Source organism: Camelus ferus, chromosome 10 (assembly GCF_009834535.1).
Source record: "Camelus ferus isolate YT-003-E chromosome 10, BCGSAC_Cfer_1.0, whole genome shotgun sequence".
NCBI classification, from domain to species: domain Eukaryota; kingdom Metazoa; phylum Chordata; class Mammalia; order Artiodactyla; family Camelidae; genus Camelus; species Camelus ferus.
The window spans coordinates 9,970,860-9,991,486 of NC_045705.1; positions in this window are offsets into that span (position 1 = coordinate 9,970,860).

Consider the following 20,627-nt stretch of genomic DNA (forward strand, 5'->3'; position numbering starts at 1 on the left):
TCTCGCAGAGGCTTCAGTGGGAACAAGGCTCTGCCACGCCTTGGTTTTGGACTTTTGGCCTCTCGAATTTTTGCTATTTTTAAGTCATCAAGTTTGTGGTAATTAGTTAAGCATCCCTAGGACACTAATGCAGTACGTTTATAACATGTATATATGTGATCTGTGTATCTGCATATCTGTATCTGTGTTTCTCTCTCTCCAGTGTGTGTATGTATTATATGGTGATCATGTTGTTTCATCACACGGGATCTAAATTCCTTCATCATCCCTGGTTGCATGATGCTACAAAAAAGCAAGAGAGATTGTCACCCGTTGACCAACTGCCTTCAACAACTGTGTCTTATGTGGGGGAAATAAATAATTACACTGGGGCTCTTAAAATGGGAATTGAGTAGAAAGAACACCTGACAGGGTTCTCTCTTCCTCAGAAAGAATCATTAAATACTACACAAGGTTAGGGTACCTGAAAGAATTTGAGCTAACTGTATTAATAAAATCTATATTCAAATGCGAAGGTAGAGTACGCTCAATATTTAAAGGGATACACAGCATGACACTGAGAGAAATGGTCATATAAAGCATTTTGTAATCTCATGTCCTCACTTTTATATGTATGCATTTGGAGTAAAGCTTTCTGCTGTGTTTCTAACCCGTTCTACAAATAATAATAGTCACAATGGTTCAGATAATAAAGTAATAGTCACAGGAGTTATAGTGAATGCTTACTGAGCATTTGCTATGATTCAGGCACCAGGCCAGATTATTTACAAGCATTGTTTTTTTTTTAACGAATCCATATAGAAGTCCTGTGAGGAGTGTATCTTTACACCCGTTTTTCAGATAAAGAAGCAAACATCATGTTCATGGAGGTGAAGTGACTCATCCAAGCTGGTGGTCGTTACAACAAGCAGGACTGATGGGCCTCTGCCCGTCCACTGCTGGGCTCCAGAGCTCCTGACCCCAACAAGTACACAGAGAGGCCTGGGAACAGGAGGACCTGAAAGCTGTTGTGGGAGTCTCTCTGTGCTCACAGTCAGTGACAGGACCCTGACACGGCCTCTGCAAACTCCCTGTTCCAATTTAGTTGAAGACAGGAAAACAAAAAACAAAAAACAAAAAAAACCAAAAACCCACTAAAAGAAAAAAAGATCACAGTACTAAAATGAAGACTTCCAGGAACTGGGAGGTATTAAAAAGATGAGCAGGGTTTGGACAAGGGTAGTGGGGCAAAGGGCATTCCAGGGAGGCGGGATCGGGAGGTGGAACATGAAGGCTCACTTGGGAACCTGTCCTGGCATTGACCACGGACGCCTCCCAGGCCAAACTCATGCATCTGAGTAGAGCCCAAGCCCTTTCCTGCAAGATGATGAAATAAATTTCCAATCTAGAAAATGGACTTGTAAAGAGGTTACGTGTGAGTCAAATCCCTGTAGTTCATAAGATAAAATGGTAATTCTCAACAGCAACAGAGATGACCTGTAAACAAACACCACGGCTGGCTGGTGGAGGACTGGGGAGCATGGCACATTCAGAAGCAAAGGCCCCAGAGGCCCTCAAAAGCGTGCGCCTCACCAGCTGAGGAGGTTCACACAACTCTCAGACGTTTCTGCCGCAGGGGTACTTCTCTACTTGGGTATACATATCGTCAAGCACCATGCCCAGATAGTGAATGGCTCCCAGCAGAGTTGGTAGGCCAGGTGGGCTAGGGATGAAAGAGAGAGAGAGGAGAGAGAGGGAGAGGGAGGTGTGATCCTGAATTTTCCACAAGCACGCGGCAGTGCGATTTGCTAACTACGGGATGCTGCAGTGCTCCTCAAACTGCAGGAAGAGGCACTCAGCTCTCTCTGCATTCATGATCCTTAGAGTGTAATTTATTAGGCTGGAGAAGGCAGGTTTTGTTTACTCCCCAACGTCAGGGAAATGAAGGAAATGTTGAAGACAGTGTTCGGGAACCTGGCTCTAGAGTGGCAGATGATAGTACATCTGAAGCCCCTGAGATCCCAGGATGTCCCTGTTGTTGGTGATTATTTCTCCCCTCCCACGTGCATACGCTGATTCGCATATTAGGGAAGGGCTAGAGGGTTGCTTCCGGGACAAGAGGGGATTTGGTCTGGAAGGCAGCCTGACTTAATTCATCTGTGTCTGTGCCTCAGGCTATTAGCATCCATACACTTACCGTATTACAATAACTAATTAATGTATTAATCAGGAGAAATGTGGGTATACAGGGAATGAAATATGCTGACTGGAATCGGGACTAAGGGATCAGCATTTTCTCAGTTAGACACGGCAGGCAGGGGCTCTAGGAGGTTAACAACAAGTCCGTGAACAAGCACCATTACGTTCTGAAGGATGACAAATACCACTACCAGACCAACCATCATCAGGTTCCTTTACGGGATCAGGTGGAACCTTTGGAGGAAGGGATTGATGAGTATTGGAAACCAGGTACGCAGCACACCAGGGGTCCACTTTCATGCACGTACACCACCCAGAAAAGCAAAATTCACATCAGGATGTCTTCATGACTTCCAAAAACCATTACTGACACTGACATTGGCTGTGACGCATGCTAGTAAGTTTCCAATCCAGTTGCAAAAATCCAAGGTGGGTCCAAATGTGTGGAAAGAAGCAGCAGAAACCACATTTCAGAACTCATATTCATTTAAATACCACAGTGCCCAACATGGCTTTCCTCATTTATACAGTCTGGACTCCATACAGTCCAAATTCATGATACAGCATAGCTTACTCAATTCATTTAGAGGTAAAGGGAGAATCAGAGAGATGCTATCACGACTGACCATCAAGATGGAATACACGTGAGATCTGAGCCAAGGCCGACTGATGTGGAAACAAGAGTAAAGAATGCTCAAGAAAAAAGTCCTAAAGTAGGACTCCAACTACTTTACTGTACTTGCGTCAAGAGCATGTTCAGTAGATCATGCAAAGACACAGGAGTTCAAGGTTATGTATAAACTTGCATTCACAAAGCCCATTTGCTTTCCATATTATTTAATGTAGCTTAAATTTAATGTGCAAATAGTCACCCTATCACCCAGTCCAACGAGTACCTTTCAACCTTTTTAAAAGGTTTTATAGTGAGCTCTATTTATTGCAAATTGAAGTCAATAAAATCCATATGATGAGATTCACATTTTCACATGATCCACGCCAGTGGATGTATCACACGCAACATGGAGTACATGGGCTCCCAAACCTCAATAGTACCTGTTACGTGAAGGAGTGAGATGCACTATAATAAGGTAAAAAAGTAATATTCACACAACAGGCAGCTTTTGCTAAGGGTCAGCTTTATTTCTGGTTGCTTCATCTGCCTGACCTGCTAGTTCATTTATTTTAAAAACAACCCCCCCATGTATACTGTATAATGAGGGGAGATCATTATCCAGACAGTCAGAATTATTTCCACTGTACAGAGAATCTTCAGAAGCTCAGCAAGGTTAGATAAACCCCATTATTGACAGTTACCGTGCTCCTGTTTTCTTGGGAGATTTTCATAAACCACGTGGAAGTAAATACTCACGAAGTGCCTACAGCGCTTTCTGCTCCTGACACTGTATGTTGATGCCAGATTGTGAGTTACTTGGATACTCGGTGACAGTGAACATTGTGTTGCTATTTATCAAGCCCTGCTGTGAAGAAGGCATTGGTGACTTCAAAGCCACTGATGACAGAGGTATCATATGGTGATCATTAGTCTTTGTAATGATTCCTTGCAAAACTGAGAGAAAATAACAACCTTTTCACCAAGATAGGTAGCAGGTTACAGTGTCTTGACTTTGTTATTAAGTGAAACAAATGGTATAAAAAGAAGATGCATCCTTCCTGAGCTCTCCTTGCTAACCATCCTCTCTTCTAAGATAACAGGACAGGGCTTGGAGGAGAAGTTTGGTACTTTTTCTTAAACCAATATTTGCTGGAACATTGGTTTTTCAGACATTTGTTCCATGCCTTACACCATCTCCTCAACAGGCCGTCAGCTTCATGAAGGCAGGGGCTGTCTTTTCCTTTTCATATGGACTGTGGACCCTGCCCCCTTTCTCACACTGGTCCTGACTCTCCCAACATAACGTCTGGCACTGAATTTTTACTCAGCAAAAGTCTGTTGTAGTTGAATGAGGGAGCCTTCGAATATTTACAGAAATGGGCAAGTTGGAGGAGGGTGGAGAAACTACTCTGAGAAGAAAGGGTGAACAGTAGAAATGAGAAACTGGTACATCCTGAGTCTGTAGTGACAGGTGCCCAATTAGAGAGGATGCACAGGACCAGCACTGAAGTCCTGGGTGAGACTGATATCTGGAGCCAAGATAACTTAATTTTACTTAGGACTGGTCATTAGTCACTTGAAGAATGAAACAGCTGTGGCTAACAATGAAAAGGACACAGCTGGACTGTCACCATGGTGCTTCTGACAGAAAGAGACTGACGGAGCAATCTAGTTTGCACCTTCACTTAAACAGAAGGAAGACTCCTGAAGCCTGAAGTCCAGTTTGAGCAAGATCTTCAGTGAATTCTAAACTGTGCTGTCAATAGAAAGCTCCCTAGCTGTTGTGAATCTCGCTGACTTTATTATTTTTTAATAACACATTGATTTCTCCTTTATTGTTGGATCTTTGTTTCTCAGAAACTAGTGGATGACCAGGGATGTTTTTGAGAGCTGCTAAACTTGCTGCCCAATTTGTCTAAATTCTTCCTAAACCTCTCAAGCCATACTGATGCATTAAGTCCTTTAAGAAGATATAATGACTGAAAGGAATTGTAATTTATAAAGAACTCTGACAGGAATATGGATTATGGATAAGCTAATGACAAGTCTCTGATTTATAGAAAGAAGAGTCCATGGTATAATTTGGCCTTACCAGAGCTCAGTCATGTATCATGACCAAAGTCAAAGAATGTCTTTGCATCTTTTAAGAAGAAAGTGCTCTGTAGGAACCACTTACATCTCTCTCTAACGCTGTGTTACCAAACACCCGATGACCCAGTATGCTTTTCCTAAAGAAATTATAGCCACTTCATATTGAAATATTTATTTTGAATTGTAAGACAGAACACTTTTCTCCTTGGCTTTAATCTTTCCTTAACACAAAAGACTGTAAGTGTTTAAGTCACTCCAGTAACATCAAAAGGGAATAATCAGTTTCTGCTCAGTACTAGCTGAGTTAAATAGCAGCTCTGTTTCCAGAAAGATAATAATGTCAAAAAAATTAGCCAGAAAACAGCAGGCATTCTGGGGAATTTAACTGTTGAACAAATGACTGGAAGGTGTTTCAAAGTCAATTTAAATAATTTTTAAAAAATTACACCCTGACTTGAAACCTAAGAACCCTTTTTCTCTCTATATAATTAAAACATAATGCAGAAGACCTCGTCAGACAATGATTCCTGATATTTTAATAATAAAGTAGAATGCCCTCATGATATAGCTGATTATTAAGTATATTTGAATATACGACAGATTAAATCAGTTCCAGTGGAAAAACTATCTACAGTACCCAGTAAAAGCCTGGTTCAACGAGCTGTTCTGCATAATGCATTCCTCAGTATCAGGAATATGAAGATGTCCTGCTGAAAATGTTGTTTTAAATATTCTGCTGGAGAAGTAGGTCAGAATGGTCAGGGGGAAAAATCTCAGCATCCTAGCAGGCTCACGCAGGAATAAACCTTGTGAGGACAGAGGCACGGAGGAACGGTCCAGGGATGACCCAAGAACTGCTTGTGTTTGTCTGCTCGGGCTGCCACAACAAAGGACCACAGATTGGGTGGCTTAAACGACAGAATTTCACTTTGTCACAGTTCTGGAGCCTGGAAGTCTGAAATCAAGGTCCTGGTGTGGTCAGTTTCTGGTGAGGCCTCTCCTCCCGGCTTGCAGATGGTCATCTTCTTGCTGTGTCTTTACATGGCCTTTTCTCAGTGCAAGTGAGTGGAGAGAGAGCAATCTTCCTGGTGTTTCCTTTGATAAGGTTATTAGTCCTATCAGACCAGGTTGTAGCCTTAAGACTTTAACCTTAATTACCTCCACAGAGGCCCCATCTCCAAATACAGTCACCCTGGAGATTTAGGGCTTCAGCAGAGGAGTTGGTGGGGGTGGGGTGGGACACAAACATACAGTCCACAACTCTGCTCCTCTCATTCCTGTGCTCACTTCACTTCTGTTCTGTGTGGGGTGCCAGCTCCTCAGAGTGTGTGTGACTGTCCCCAGCTGAGGGGAGCCTGGGAAGGGTCTCACCACCTCTCCTTGCTGAGGCTCCACGAGAAGCCCTGCACTCTACTCCTCGGAGTATGTGAGCAGCGCATGCTTCAAGGTTTAGAAATTGAAATAGATGAGCAAAGGTCAAAGGAACAAAACTGCATAGCTGAGAGAAGAGATGATGGAGGTGACTTGACAATCTTTAATAGAGGAGGAGAGAGTATGCACAGAATCCTGACCAGCTGTTCCCTGTTGCTACTGGCGGCCAATTAGGAGAAAAGAGGACTCAGCCAGAATGTGGGGAGAGATTTAAATGAGATATAATGGATGGATTCTTGGACAGTACAAATCTGTTGCCTGACCATGAGAACTGAAAAATAGGGCAAAAGATGACAGTGGGACTTGGGCTCTCAGGAGCTGTAAGAAATAGGGGTCCAGTTTCTCCAAGGAAGACATACAAAAGGCCAAAAGGCACAAGAAAAGATGTTCAACGTCTCTAATTACCAGAGAAATGCAAATGAAAACTACAATGAGGGATAGCTTAACATTGGTCAGAATGGCCATCATTTAAAAGTCTACAAATAACAAATGCTGGAGAGGGTGTGGAGAGAAAGGAACCCTCCTACACTGCTGGTAGGGATATAAATTGGTGCAGCCACTAAGCAAAATGGTATGGAGGTTCCTTGAAAGACTAAAAATAGGATTGCCATATGATCCAGCCATCCCATTCCTTAGCATCTATCTGGAGAAACTATAATACAATAAGATACACGCATCCCAATGTTCATAGCAGCACTATTTATAATAGTGAAGACATGGAAGCAACCAAAATGTCCACTGACAGATGACTGGATAAAGAAGATGTGATATAAAATGGAGTATTACTCAGTCATAAAAAGAACGAAATAATGCCAGTTGCAGCGACACAGGATGGACCTATAGATTATCATATAAATAAAGTCAGAAAGAGAAAGACAAACATCATATGGCATCACTTAAATGTAGAATCTAAATTATGATACAAATGAGCTTATTTACAAATCAGAAACAGACTCACAGACTCAGAAAACAAACTATGGTTACCAAAGGGGACAGGAGTTGGGGAAGGATAAATTAGGAGTCTGGGATTAACAGATACACACCACCATGTATAAAATAAACAACATGGTCCTACTATATAGCATAGGGAACTGCATTCAGTATCTTATAATAAACCATGATGGAAAATAATATGAAAAAGAATATATATATACACACACACACACACACACACACACACACATATACACACATACATATAACTCAACAAGTTTGCTGTACACCGGAAACTAATGCAACATCATAAATCAATTATACTTCAATAAAAAGAAAAAAACAGGGGCCAAAAACGGCAGGAAGAAGTAGTGGCAGGTCCGAAACAAAGCACTGAGTCAGTCATACAGCCTTTGTCCAGAGTTCTCTTGTGTCTGAAATGCTATCTATTCAAGACTTTACTGTTGGACTCTCTGCATTTCTTTCCAAATCTGTCATGGACTGTGGAGGGCTGCTGTGGTCAAGAAGATGACTGTTTATAACACAATACTCTAGCAAGCAGAGGACAGAGGGCCTCAGTTCCTTTGCATAAGGAATGAAAAGTTATGTTATACCACAATCATTATATGCTCACGTGCCCATCTCTGTTTCAGTCCAAGCCCCTCAGAGAAGAAGTAGTTCATTTAATGCCTATAGCCACAGCACAGCTATCGCATTTAGCACAGTACTCAGTACACGTAGGCAAGGACAAAAAATTTTTCCCTTTCTGGAGCAAAACTAGTGACACCTGTAGGCAGATGATGAACCCAACTGAACCCTGACAGGTTCAATTACACTTTATCTTTAACCTCACCTATTGAAGATCTCTCTGGAGAAACCATTGGCAAGGAGATCAACAGTGATCAGACTCAGATTTATCAAGTGATCTATTGCCTCCCATCCTTCACCTCCAAAGCTGATAAGCAGCAAGATGAGCATGGGGCTGATAGAACATGGTTTGCTGACCACTATATCGTCTACAAGGGGGAGTTCACTGCCTTTCACTCTTATGCTTGAACTTTGTGTTCTCCTTTCTGAAACCAAGTCAGTCTCCTGAGTTTGAAGACAGAGAATGAGTAATACACTGTTGGATTACTCAGTGGTCTGTTGGACTGTGCTGACTCCCCACTCGATCATTGGCATTTGTAGAGTTCGCAGGGCCATGATCTTGATTTTTAGGATGTTGGCAACAAACAATACTCTTTTTTTTAAAAAAAAAAAAAAAAAAAAACTCCAAATCAAGTCACCTTTATTTTAAAGTCACTCTCTGACAACACATTTGGCTTATTTTGGACTAGAAAGTGTAATCATCCAATGTACTGCTGTCTTGGGGCAAGACATAGCTATCTGAGCCCACGTGGAGCCAGGGCTCCCTTAGGCCAAACCTGGGAAAGCTCTCTCTTCTCTATTAAAAGCTATTGACCCAAGAGGGATTAAAGTCCCCTCAAATTGTCATCCTCTTGTGTGGGGAAAGCTCCTTCTGTTTGTGAAGCTACTTATGCATAGAGTTAGCGACATTTAGTCAACCCACAAATGTGTCAGCAAGTATCAGAGAATGAAGGAAAATAACCAGGAACGTACAACTAATTTATCCAATAAACACAGCCAATTATAATACCAAGATTTCCGTTAATTAGTGTCAATGAAGGTAGCAGGTGCAAAATAAGGGAAAGCGTGTAGACAATGAGCATAGGTGGCAATGTCCCCTCAAACATCAGATACATTTTCAGAGGCAGTGAAAGTAACTATGCACACTTACCAGCCCACTGTGCCCACCTGCTCTAAAACATGTGTTTCTCCAAAGGCTGAGGAGTGAAGAGAGGCACCTCCTTTCTGAATTTAGGCTCAGAATAGAAATTAACCTCCGAATTACACATCTGCAGTGAAATTTGCAAGAATAAATTCACAGGCCAGACGGTGAGATTCCCCTCTCCAGTGCTTCTCTGCCTCCAGCCTCTGAACCCCCAGCACATGGAATCTCCCTGGTGACACTGATCAGGCGCTGTGTTCTGTTCTAGGAATTTGTGTACCAACCATGTCCTGTTTACCTTCTCAACTTCTGCTGCATCCCCCAGAACCTGACCCCAAGGAGGTCTCACTTAATGCCTGCAGAACAGAAGTGACTGCCTAGCCTTAAGGAGCAGTCAAGACGAGTTGAATAATGCTTTTTGAAACCATTTTTCAGGAGCTGATTATCCAGTTGTTGCCTCAGCTCATCCCTGAGCTATAGCTCCTTCTCCAGTAATCCGCCTGCCTCTTGGCCATTTCGCCTCTCATTAGCACCTTTTATGAAAGCGAATGGGGAAGGAAAGGGATGTGAAATTCAAATGACTGCTGGTTTGACAGCAGGAAAAGAGAGATAATACCGGGTGACTCAAGACTCTTCTATTATCTGCAGATTTATATTATCCGTACCACGCCTCGTCCTCATTAGCATGGATAGTCCTGGTCTCGCTAGAATGGCTATGTTTACTACATGGCAGGTGATGCAGCAAACAATCCTACCAGTCTCCGCAGGTGTTCTATGTGGATGATCTTTCATAAAGAGTGACTGAAGCAAAGGAAAACATTGCAAATATAATCCTAAAAACAGTAAGTGTAAACATGGGCTTTCAAATGTCACCTATCACCCATGGTGACACTAATAAACACCCATTTAAGTTGACATATTTCCTCCAAGAAACTACAAATGCTCTTTATACACCGTGCAGTTATCCATGGAAGGGCCAGAAAAACCAGTAGGTTTTGCAGAGGGAGATGTAGAGTCAGAGGGAGTCTGAGTGGCTTCCATAACGTCCAAGAAGTAGATGGAAGCTTTCAATTCTCCCAAGTCATCATCTGATTGGACAAGTGCTTGCTGCCCTGAGCTATACTTTCTGCCTGTGTCTAGGGAATAAAAAAGAAGGACAGGTTTTAATTCTTCAATGATACTTTACTGTAGCAAGGATTCCCACTTTGTGACAGATCCAACAGGGAAATCAGAGACTCAGGGAGGTGACCACCATGGTGATCCTTTGTGACAGAGAAGACTCAAGCCACATTGACCATGCCTGTAATTCACTGCTAATCTGACTAGGTCAGGAGAGAATACACAAGTCTGAGTAACTCACTGTAAAGTTGAGATTCTTGGCAATGAAACTAGAGAAAGGTCACTTTTCAACAAAATAGCTGGCTCTCACAGTGTGAGGGGAAGATTCCAGCTGACCTAGTTTGGTGCTGAGGACCTGAAGGAGGGAAATAATTGAAAAATCCTTGACTTAATACCAATACCAATCTGGTTGCTGGCAACTCGGATTTTAAACACTCTAGCCCTAAAGCTCATCACTTTGTATGTTTGATCTGTAAGTAAGGATTTCCAAAGAAGCTGTGTGCTGGATGGTTCACACTTTCATTCATCTAACTGTATTGATCACCTGCCAGGCATCCAGCTAGATGCTCAGAATACAGCATGAAGCAGCCATATTTTCTAACCTCACAGAGCTAACCAGCCAACGGAAGAGGCGAGAGCATGAATTACTGCCAGATATCTAGGGGAACCTGTTCAAAGACTGTCACAAAGGGTAATAAAGGCTTGAAGCTGAGAGAAGAGAAAATACAATTGAAGAAATACTCAGGAGAAAAATGGAAAGGAGGTGGCAATGTTTAATGTTGAGGGTGAGGAAAATTAGGCAAGGATGACTTCAGGTTTCTGGCTTGGGTGACAGTGGGATCTGTCCTGGGAGAAAACACTGTGCGCGATTTAGGGCAGAAGACAATTTTTGGAGAAGCTGAGCCTAAGGTGCTTACAGGGCATTGGGGCACGTGTCCAGCGCATGGAGATTTCTATGAATCTGAAGCTTGGGTAAGAGATGGTCAGGGTTGTCAGTACATGTGAGTTTTATCAACATATCTGTGGGAGGTAAACTATATGAATGGATAAAACTGCTCAGTATCTGTAGGGAAATAAGATTAGAAGGCTGAGGATGGTATTCTGGGGAAAACCAACCCTTAAGGAGAGGATGAAAAATTAGAATCCACAAGGAATACCAAGAAGAAGCTGTCAAAGGGGCAGGAGGGACGCTTGGGAGAGCACAGTGTCACAGGTGCCAAGTGAGGGAAAGAGTTCCAAAATCAGAGTGGCCCACCATGTGCAGAGCTCTACAGTGGGCCAACGCACCGCCGCACTCAGCAGTTAGGAAGGATCGCGGTGACCCTGGCGAGAGCATTTCACTGGCATGAGAAAGGTGAAAGCCAGATTGAAGAGTGTGGTGAGTGAACAGGAAGAGAGGCAGTAAGAGGCAATGAGTACAGATTAGTGTCCCAACACTTGACAGCACCCCAGAATCACCCAGGGAGCATGCTAAAAACAAAATCTCTGAGCTGCAATCTGAATCGAAACCTCTGATGAGGAACCTAGCAACCTGTGTTTTATCAGGCTCCCCTCGTGATTCTGATGTACAGGATGGTTGCAAACAGCAGACTGTTCTTTTAAGACACTTGGCACACAATGGAATGAGAGATGGGCAGGAGTTTGATTTAGATGGGAGTGGGAAGCAAGGATCAAGATGGGAGAGAATTGAGCACATTTACAGGTTGGTGTCAGGGGGAGACGAGTGAGAGGTCAGGGTGTCAAGAGAGAAGAGGCAGAAGAAAAGATCCTGGGGAAGTTAACTGCTTATCACATAGTAAGAACTCAACAAAACGTTAGTCCTCTCTCCTTTCATTTGCCCTTTAGCAGAATGAAATTCCTAGCATAGTTATGAGTAATTGAATTCTCTCCCTGCTACTGTATCTTGATTCATTTCCAGTTACATTGATTAATAAAGAATGACCAGCTTGGAGGAAGAGATCTGGGTGCATGCCACACATTAATTGGCTCTGTTAGCAAGTGTTACAGTTTTAGGCAGTATCTTATGTAAGAAAAGTTGTACATCCTTCCTCTTGTCGCTATTTTAATCCTGAAATGACTGAGAATCCAGGCTCTATGAGAGCAGAATATAAGCTCGACTAAATTAGGAAAAGAAAACTGGATGCACTTTTTCCTTCAAAAAGTCTGTGATGGGATCATTTCAAGGAAGAATTTCTGCACTGCAGGCTGGGTAGGTGGGTGGCTGGCTGGGTGCGGCGCACCCTGCCTGTGCATGTGCCCTTCTTGTTTCAGGAGATCTGGCTGCTAAGTCACCACTTTAAATAATAGCTCAACACACATGACATCATAATAGTCTCCACAGCAAATGTGAATGATATTACAAACCTGTCTAGGTCTAAATGGGAACGATAAGCAAGAAGACAGGAGTGGGCAATCTCCTAAGCAACAAACGCGCTTTTTCCATGGAAACACCACCTCGTGGAAGAGAAAAGGAAACACAGATAATAGACATAGGTACACAATGGTTCCTAAATACAGCGTTTCACTAAGCACTCTGGCCACTGCAATTTAAAGACCATTCAACCTATGAGAATAATCGGCTGGAAGAAAAGTTTCCCCTAGTTTCGTGCTTCAAGAAAGGAGGGCAAAGGCATTTCTTGAAGTCGGTCATCACGTATCATCACAGCTGCTCACAAAAGCGGGCAAATGGGAGCTGAGCAAGATACTAGCGAGTGCTCAGGTGTGCTCTGCTTTAAGAAAACACCAAAGAACAGAAGCCAAACTTCATAAGCCAGATACATTATGAGGAGGTAATTAACATTGTAAAAATCTCCTTATGAAGAGAAACAAGCTAGATTCCTTTGCAACAGCACGGTCCTTAGTGAACGGATGATAAAATGTACATTCTGAGAGCTATTTAAACAATTTTGGGGCATAATGTGCTCAACATGCCAACAACACGGTGCACGTCTGCGTTACTCAGAAGTAAAGGGCCCAGTGCCAAAGGCCCACTACGCGCAGTCCCCTGCTACACCCTGGGCACCAATACCTGAACTGCCTCATTCAACATCCAAATGAGGAACACTATATCGTTCCGTGTGTCACATGACAAATGGTGGCCACAGTAGCAAATAGTCCCCAGGACACACAGCAGGCATCATGCTGGGATTCAGAACTGTTTCCTGGCTCCAAAGCCCCTGACACTGTTCTCGGGGCTCTGTCCTCTCCCTGCACAGGCTGCTCACTTACAAAGCTGTTCACGCCGTACCTTTTCCTGTAATCCTTTCGTGATTAATGTCAACTCATCCTTATAATGCCGTCACCCTGTTTATCAATGGCATGCACATTTTGCTCTCTACACTATAATCATCAACTGTTAGAGGAAAAGGAGACTTCAAGAGAGCCTGACCAAATATCTCTTTTTATTCGCTCAGGAAACCAGAGTCCAAAGGGAGCAAACTCCTTCCACAGAAGTGAGACCTGAACTGCAGCCTTGCCTGGCTTTCGAACCTCAGCTTCTCTCCACCACCCATGACCTAACCTTGTTATTTACTGCTGATTAATTATTTTCCTAAGTGGGCATCTTGAGCCCCTCTTCTTTCTCCCTGCTTTGCCTCTACCAACTATCAATCCCTGGAGATTTTTCATAAAACTTTAAACCTCCAGAGGACTTTGCTTCCAAAAGGACTCCCTTTCGCTCTGTTAACTGCTGTAACGGGGACCTTCAGAGGAGCTGCCTTGCCTTTTTCCGTTCCCTCCCCAGCCCATCACAAAGTTGTACATCCTCTGATGTAATAGAACCTTCACCTGTGAATCAAGCCGGCGACCTTATTTGCTCATAGAGGGCCACTGAAATCTTCTTTACTAACCTTTATATAAAGAGGTCTCTTCCATTAATCTGCAAAGAACATTGATTAATGTTAACCAGAGTTACATGCATGACAAAGAAGATCATGATGATCTGACAACATTCAATTTCCTCTGAAGACCTTTAAAAAGTAAGACATCTATAGATTACCCGTCACTAATAAACAGGGATGTGCAGGCTGATTAAAATTCACAGGGTGGGGAAGTCTATGCCTGTTTCAACACTGTTGCAGCTTCATTAGTAAAATTCACTCACATTTTCTTTTCTTTAAGTGTATATCACTGGGTGAATTAAAAGTGCAGTTATATCAAATGGCTCTTACTGGGATGAAGAGCGTTTGTGATGGGGCCCCCTCCACATCAGAACAAGTACCATACATAGTTCATTAGAGTAACATGAGCAACTTTAATAGCTGGCAGAACCAATGGAACTGAGGAGATCTGCCTTGACAGCCCTGTGACAGCCATCCCATTCACTCCCCACTCTCATTAACTCTTTGTTGTACTGGGGAGAAAATCCAAACCTCTTCACAAATCCCAGTTCCTTGTGAAAACTTGTAATGGGGAAGAACAAATCTGACTCCACATTAGATCTGTTCCTTTAGCTCTAACCCTGTGCTTAGTCAAGCTTGTTCCGCATCTTTTGTAAAAGAATGTTGCCTGTAGCCTGCAGTATACAGGCTAGCCCATTCTCAAGGCTCTGACCTTTAAGGGTACAACACTTTTCCGTTCATATAGAGACAGAAAGTTGCAGAACAGAGAATAACGTTTGTCTTGTTGGAGGTTTACAGGAACATCATGACCTGACCTAGGTGGACAGCTGCAAGAACAAAGGATTCTGACACCAAGAAGTTTGCAACAACCAACCACACTCCATCCCCCTTTTAGAATAAAAAGACCTGAATTCTAACTTGAGTGAGATGGTTCTCTAGGCCATTAGTCTTCCATGTTCTCGGTCTGTTGGCTTTCCAAATAAAGTCGTTATTCCTTGCCGCAATACCTCGTCTCCAGATTTATTGCTTTGTTGTGGTGAGCAGAACGAATTTGGACTTGGTAACAAACTCACATCACTTCTCCATCAAGACAAAGTTCTAGAACTACTTCTCATTCATTCTGGAGCTGGCACATATGGAAACTTTAGAGTCTTCTGGGATATAATACTTGACCCCAAAAAAGGACCCTAGCTTCAAGTATTAGAAACAGAAGCCATCAATTCATCTGACGATAAACTCAGTAAGGAAAGCATCAGGTTCTTTTCTGAAAGAACAACAACAACAAAAATTGGAATATGCCTTGACAATGTCAAATTTCTTTTTTCATGAGCTAAAAAAATCTTTCTGCTTAGCCAACAAAATGGTGCACATAAATTCTTTTTTTGTAACTCTCTAATCTAAAAAGTCCCAGCATGCTATTTCTCTAAATTCTTTGATTAAATCAGGTTACCAAATTAAATCTTAACTTTTGAAACTATTGTCTCAATTGTCTTTCTTTAAAATTAACTCGCAGTAACAATAATTTAGGCAAATATAATTCCAGTGTCTTTCTTCAGCTGGGGAGAAAAACAACTCTGGATAAATCCAAAGCCAGACTTTGGGGCTGCTCCAAGGGCTATAATACAAGGAGTTTCCCAGAGTAACACTTGGTCATTTTCCAAACCTCAGGCATCTTCCAGCTAATCCTCCATTAGGATGTCATTTGTTTGGTTCACTTCAAAGATCTGGCTACTTTCTTGCATTTTTCTGAAAACAAGGAGTTATCTGTGGAAATGATTTTGTCAGGCGATTTGGCAAAGTCACTTAAAATACTCATCAATTTCAGCACTTTAATTAAACCCAGGAAGTCCCTCTGCCTGATGTGATTCTTCTCTCTGGATGACAATTTATCTCTGCCTTCAGTGGGACCCAATGTTGCAAAGGGACAAAGGTGAGGAGTCTTTGGCATGGAGTTAGCTAAGTGTGTCTTGGGATTTGGGCAATACCGACTAATCTGCTTTAAAAAGAAAAGTGAAGGACAGATGCTTGGTGTATTGACATAGGGGCTGACAATCTACTCACCCTACCTCGCCCCATAGAGCATCAAATGACTATAGCCAATGACAACTTTGGGGAAAATAAAGAGTCAGTGTGGTGTCTGAGTAGATTTAGCTGCTAAATTTGACATCTTTGTTCTCTGGGCTATCGGTCTGAGTTTTGTTGGGGGCTCCAGCTGACAACATGATTGTGGAGAGTTTCTAGAGGCTGGTTTTGCTGGCCTCAGGTGTCATTCCCAGGGATGGCAGCCACTGTCTTGAGGAGGGGGGAGTTGAAACTTGGATTAATGTCATCCAAGAAGAATGCCTTCAATGCCATAGAATCTGACAGCCCATGTATAAGCCGGACAGCCTGCGGTTCCCCCCAGTACCCCTCACTTAGGTGCTGTCAGAAGACTAAACCAGAAAAGCGAGATAAACACAGAGACAAAGCTGCTGCATAGGCGTAAAACAAAGGTCACAAAAGCAAGCAGCTATGTGACTGCAACACTCTATATTTAAGCAAAACGTCGCATGGGCAGCACGGTGTGAAACCAATCTCGTTCTCTTGCCCCCGCGCCCACCAAGTCTCCGCCCGTGTGCTCAGTGGACGGCCCCACGTGCACTGTTACAGGTTGAACTGTGTTTCCCCCTAAAAATATATATGTTGGTGTTCTATCCCCCCAGGACCTCAGAGTGTGACCTGATGTAAAGAGAGGGTCTTTGCAGAGGTTATCAAGTTAAAACAAGGTCACTAGGGTGGGCCCTAACCCATAACACTGGTGTCCTTAAAAAGGGGGTGGGCTTGGAGATACAGCAGAGGTAGACAGATGTGAAGAGAAGATGGCCATCTACAAGCCAGGGAGAGAGGCTCTGAACAGATTCTGCCCTAACAGCTCTGCCAACTCTTTGATTTCAGACTTTGAGCAGCCAGAACTCCTAGACCGTAGATTTCTGTTTAAGTCATGCAGTTTGTAGTACTTCTTACAGCAGCAGCCTGAGCAAATGAAAACTCCTGCCACGCCAGACATTTCCTCTCTCTCTCTTAACCTACAGCCAAGCAGTGCTTGGTTCCATTAACTCCACTACTTAATATTTTCAGAATCCGTTCACTTTTCTCTACCCCATCATTAGACGTTAGTTCAGAGCACCACCATCTTTCACATGGGTCACCACCAGAGGCTTCCAGCAGGTCGGTTCACCTCGATTCTTGCCATCCTCCAATTCTTATAGTCACCAAAGTGGCCTTGCTACAATGCAAATCTGCTTCTAAACCTTCACCATCTACCTCCTGGCATCAGGGTAGAGAGAGCATCATTGGCCTGTACGCCCCAGGCCCTTCAGGATCTGACCCAGCCAGCTTCTCCTAGACTTTTATCTTGTTCTTTTCCCTTCCCTCAACGCCACGCTCCAGCCTTCTCTGGTTTCCTCAGCCTGACTGGCTTGCCCATCTCCATGCATTTGTTGATGTTATTTTCCCGGCTGAGAACATCCTTCTCCTTGCTTTTCACCTGGCAAAATACTGTCCAGCCACAGCCAGGTGTCATCGCTTCCAAGGGCTTCTCTGGGAAGTGTCCTTGGATCTTAGGTGGGCTGAGCTCCTTTCCTGAACTTCTTCACAGATTCTGTGTTCGGCTCTGTCCAAAGACTCGCTAGATTGCACTCTAATAGCATCTTGCCCATGAATAACTTGGAAGCGGGGCCTGTCTTGTTTGCCCTTGTAGCCTCGTTTGTTTTTGTGTCTAGCACAGTGCTGGACACATAGTGAGAACTTCATACATATCTGTAGCACAGGGTAAATGTTTCAATATTTAAAAGCAGGTGATACTATTTCTATAACACTCTAAATGCTATAATTTAAAAATTATCACAGTATCTTCTCCCTCCGCAATTTAGTTTCCTTTATGAAGCAGTGAGCAAGTAATAGATTAGCTTGCCCTCAGACAACATGGATACAGCAGATTCCCAGTCTCTTTTTGGTACACATAACCAAAAACACAAATTCACACATCCTCTGCTAATCCATCTGATTTAAGACTAATTAAGACCAATCTGATTGAAGTCAATTCAGTGCTCTTCTAACAAGCACATAAAGTACCGTGAGTACCTCTGTATCTGCTGTCCGTTAAATAAGGCATTGAAGGGTGGGAGTGAGGAAGGCAGGTGGTATGGGGAAGACTGAAGACACTAAAATGAACGACCAGGTCCCTGTCTTCTGTGTAAGCTCACAGATTAGCGGGAGAAGGTACCTCCTTCTCTGCAATATTCAATTAAGCTGCTACATGGAACTGTGTACAGCAGACATGACAGAAATGTTTTGTTTTCAGGTTCTTTTCTAAGTTTTAAGGAGAATTTAGGGCTGAACACCCAGGCTTTCACGAGCAAGGAGTGAAGGATGTTCAAAGACATCCCTGGGGTCAGCTTTGTTATGGGAGGTGCCTTGAATCCGAATTTGCTGGGAGGCCACCCTGGGGGAGCTCTCGGTCAGTGACTGATATATCATCATGGAACCACCCAGGAACACGGCAGTAATTCTTTAAGAAGAAGCTTGTTCACATGGCAGAGGCAGACATGAGGCTGCTTTTGCAGCCAAGTTTCTTACAGGGAGTCTCAGGAAAGAAGAGCATCATTTCAGGCAGAAGATTTAAACTCCTTTTTATTAACCTCTGTGGCTTCCCTATGGAACGAGCAGGGCTCAAACAAGAACTCAACATGACCCTGCACTTAAGAGGCCCTCCATCCTCCCCTTTTAGTTGATTTTCCACTACTTCTTCCTAAAAACCTCATGAAAACAGGTCACAATGTGACTTCTGATATGTGATGCTTCTGCTTGAAGGTTGATACAGAAATACACACAGCATGCCTGCTTCTCATCACAAGGGAACACCTCGAACGCTCCCCAGAAGTCAAGGCTGAGGAAGCAGAAATGATGGACTCACAGAATCACTCAATAACGATCTCACCGTCTGTCCCTCTGTTTGCTTGTGTTAACAGCTGATGTTGTATGCACGCTACTGTCTCCAAAGAATTGCTCAGCAAGGGATCATTGGGAACACTGTCTATGATCAACCAATAATATATAGTATAAAAATAACTGCACTGACAAGAGAGAGCAGTCCCAGGAACTCTACCATAACTGTGTTCTACAAGAATTTTAAAGTGCTGGGGGAAGTTAACTAGGTGCTAAAGGTAAGGGCAGAGTTCTTATCTACAATGGGGCGCCTACACAATGAGCCGCAGATCTAAAACTTTATTACATTACAGTTACATGAGTTGCTAAGATGCAGATTCCTGGGCTGCTACTCAGAGCTACCATGCCCAAATCTGATTTTTAAACAGGAATCCCAGAGGTTTCTGATAGAGGGGGTTCTGCTGACCGAGCCATGAGAGATAACACCGCGAATATTTATTCATGTCGGCTTTTGTTACCGGCTCATACAATTTCCACGTAATTCCTATCATATGAACTCAAGCAACTCAAAAAACAGACTTTAGAAATCACAAACATTCAAAGAACAGCATGATTACAAGATAAGCCTTTAAAGTTTAAAAAAAAAAAAAAAAACACAAGTAGAAGAACAATCCTGACTGCTAATGGTAGAAGAAACAAGATAGTCATGAGCTATAGGTGCCGTTGAAATGAATGGTGTTGCAGCGGCATCTGGAGGGCTGAGCCAGATCAGACAGTGAAGCTCCTGCCAGGTGTCTTGTGGTGGATTCTCTCCATCTCCCCAAAAGAACTGATCTGGCTGAATGAGGTCCAACATTTCAAGGAGGAGGATTAGGGGATGAAAGATAAGTCTTAAGGATAAGCAAGAAGTGCTGATGATTTAATCCATTGGGAAACAGTTCCTCTTAAAACTAATTTTTCTTTTCTCCTGACTTTCTGCACAAGACAAAGAATTCGTCTGCTCCCTCTATTTCTGTTTACTTGGATACTCTTGATTCCCCGATGAACCTAGAGCAGACTTAAATGCATTTCCTGATTTACCAGGAAGAAACATTCTGACAGGGATTAAAGGCAGAATTAAATTTTGTAATCAAATTAGGAAGTAGTTTTCCAGATCAAGCCTTAATTTAGGATGGTACTTGTTATGGACTACATGTTTGTGTCCCTCCCAAATTCATATGTAGAAACCGTAATGGCCAATGTGATATTTGGGGATGAGGCCCCTGGGAGGCAATTAGGTCATGAGGGTGGAGCCCTCATGATGAGGTAAGTATCCTTATAATAAAAAGCTTCCTTCCTCTTTCTGCTCTCCACCATGTGAGGCTATAATGAGAAGACGGCTGTCTGCAAACTAAGAAGAGGGCTCTTACTAGATACTGGATCAGTTAGAACCTTGATCTTGGACTTCCCAGCCTCCAGAACTGTGAGAAATTAATGTTTGTTGTTTCACCCATCAAGTTTACGGTATTTTGTTACAGCAACCTAAAATAATGAAGGCAGTGACAGATGGAACACAAAAGTCAAATAAAAGAGTCTTTTATGGAAATAAACACTGGACTCAAACTTCAATTAAATTGTGAATTACAAAAAGAATTTTAAAAATAATGGGAGAATAAAGGTATGTGAGGGTGTAGTAAATAAAAGAAACCAACTAAAATTTCCCCTAATT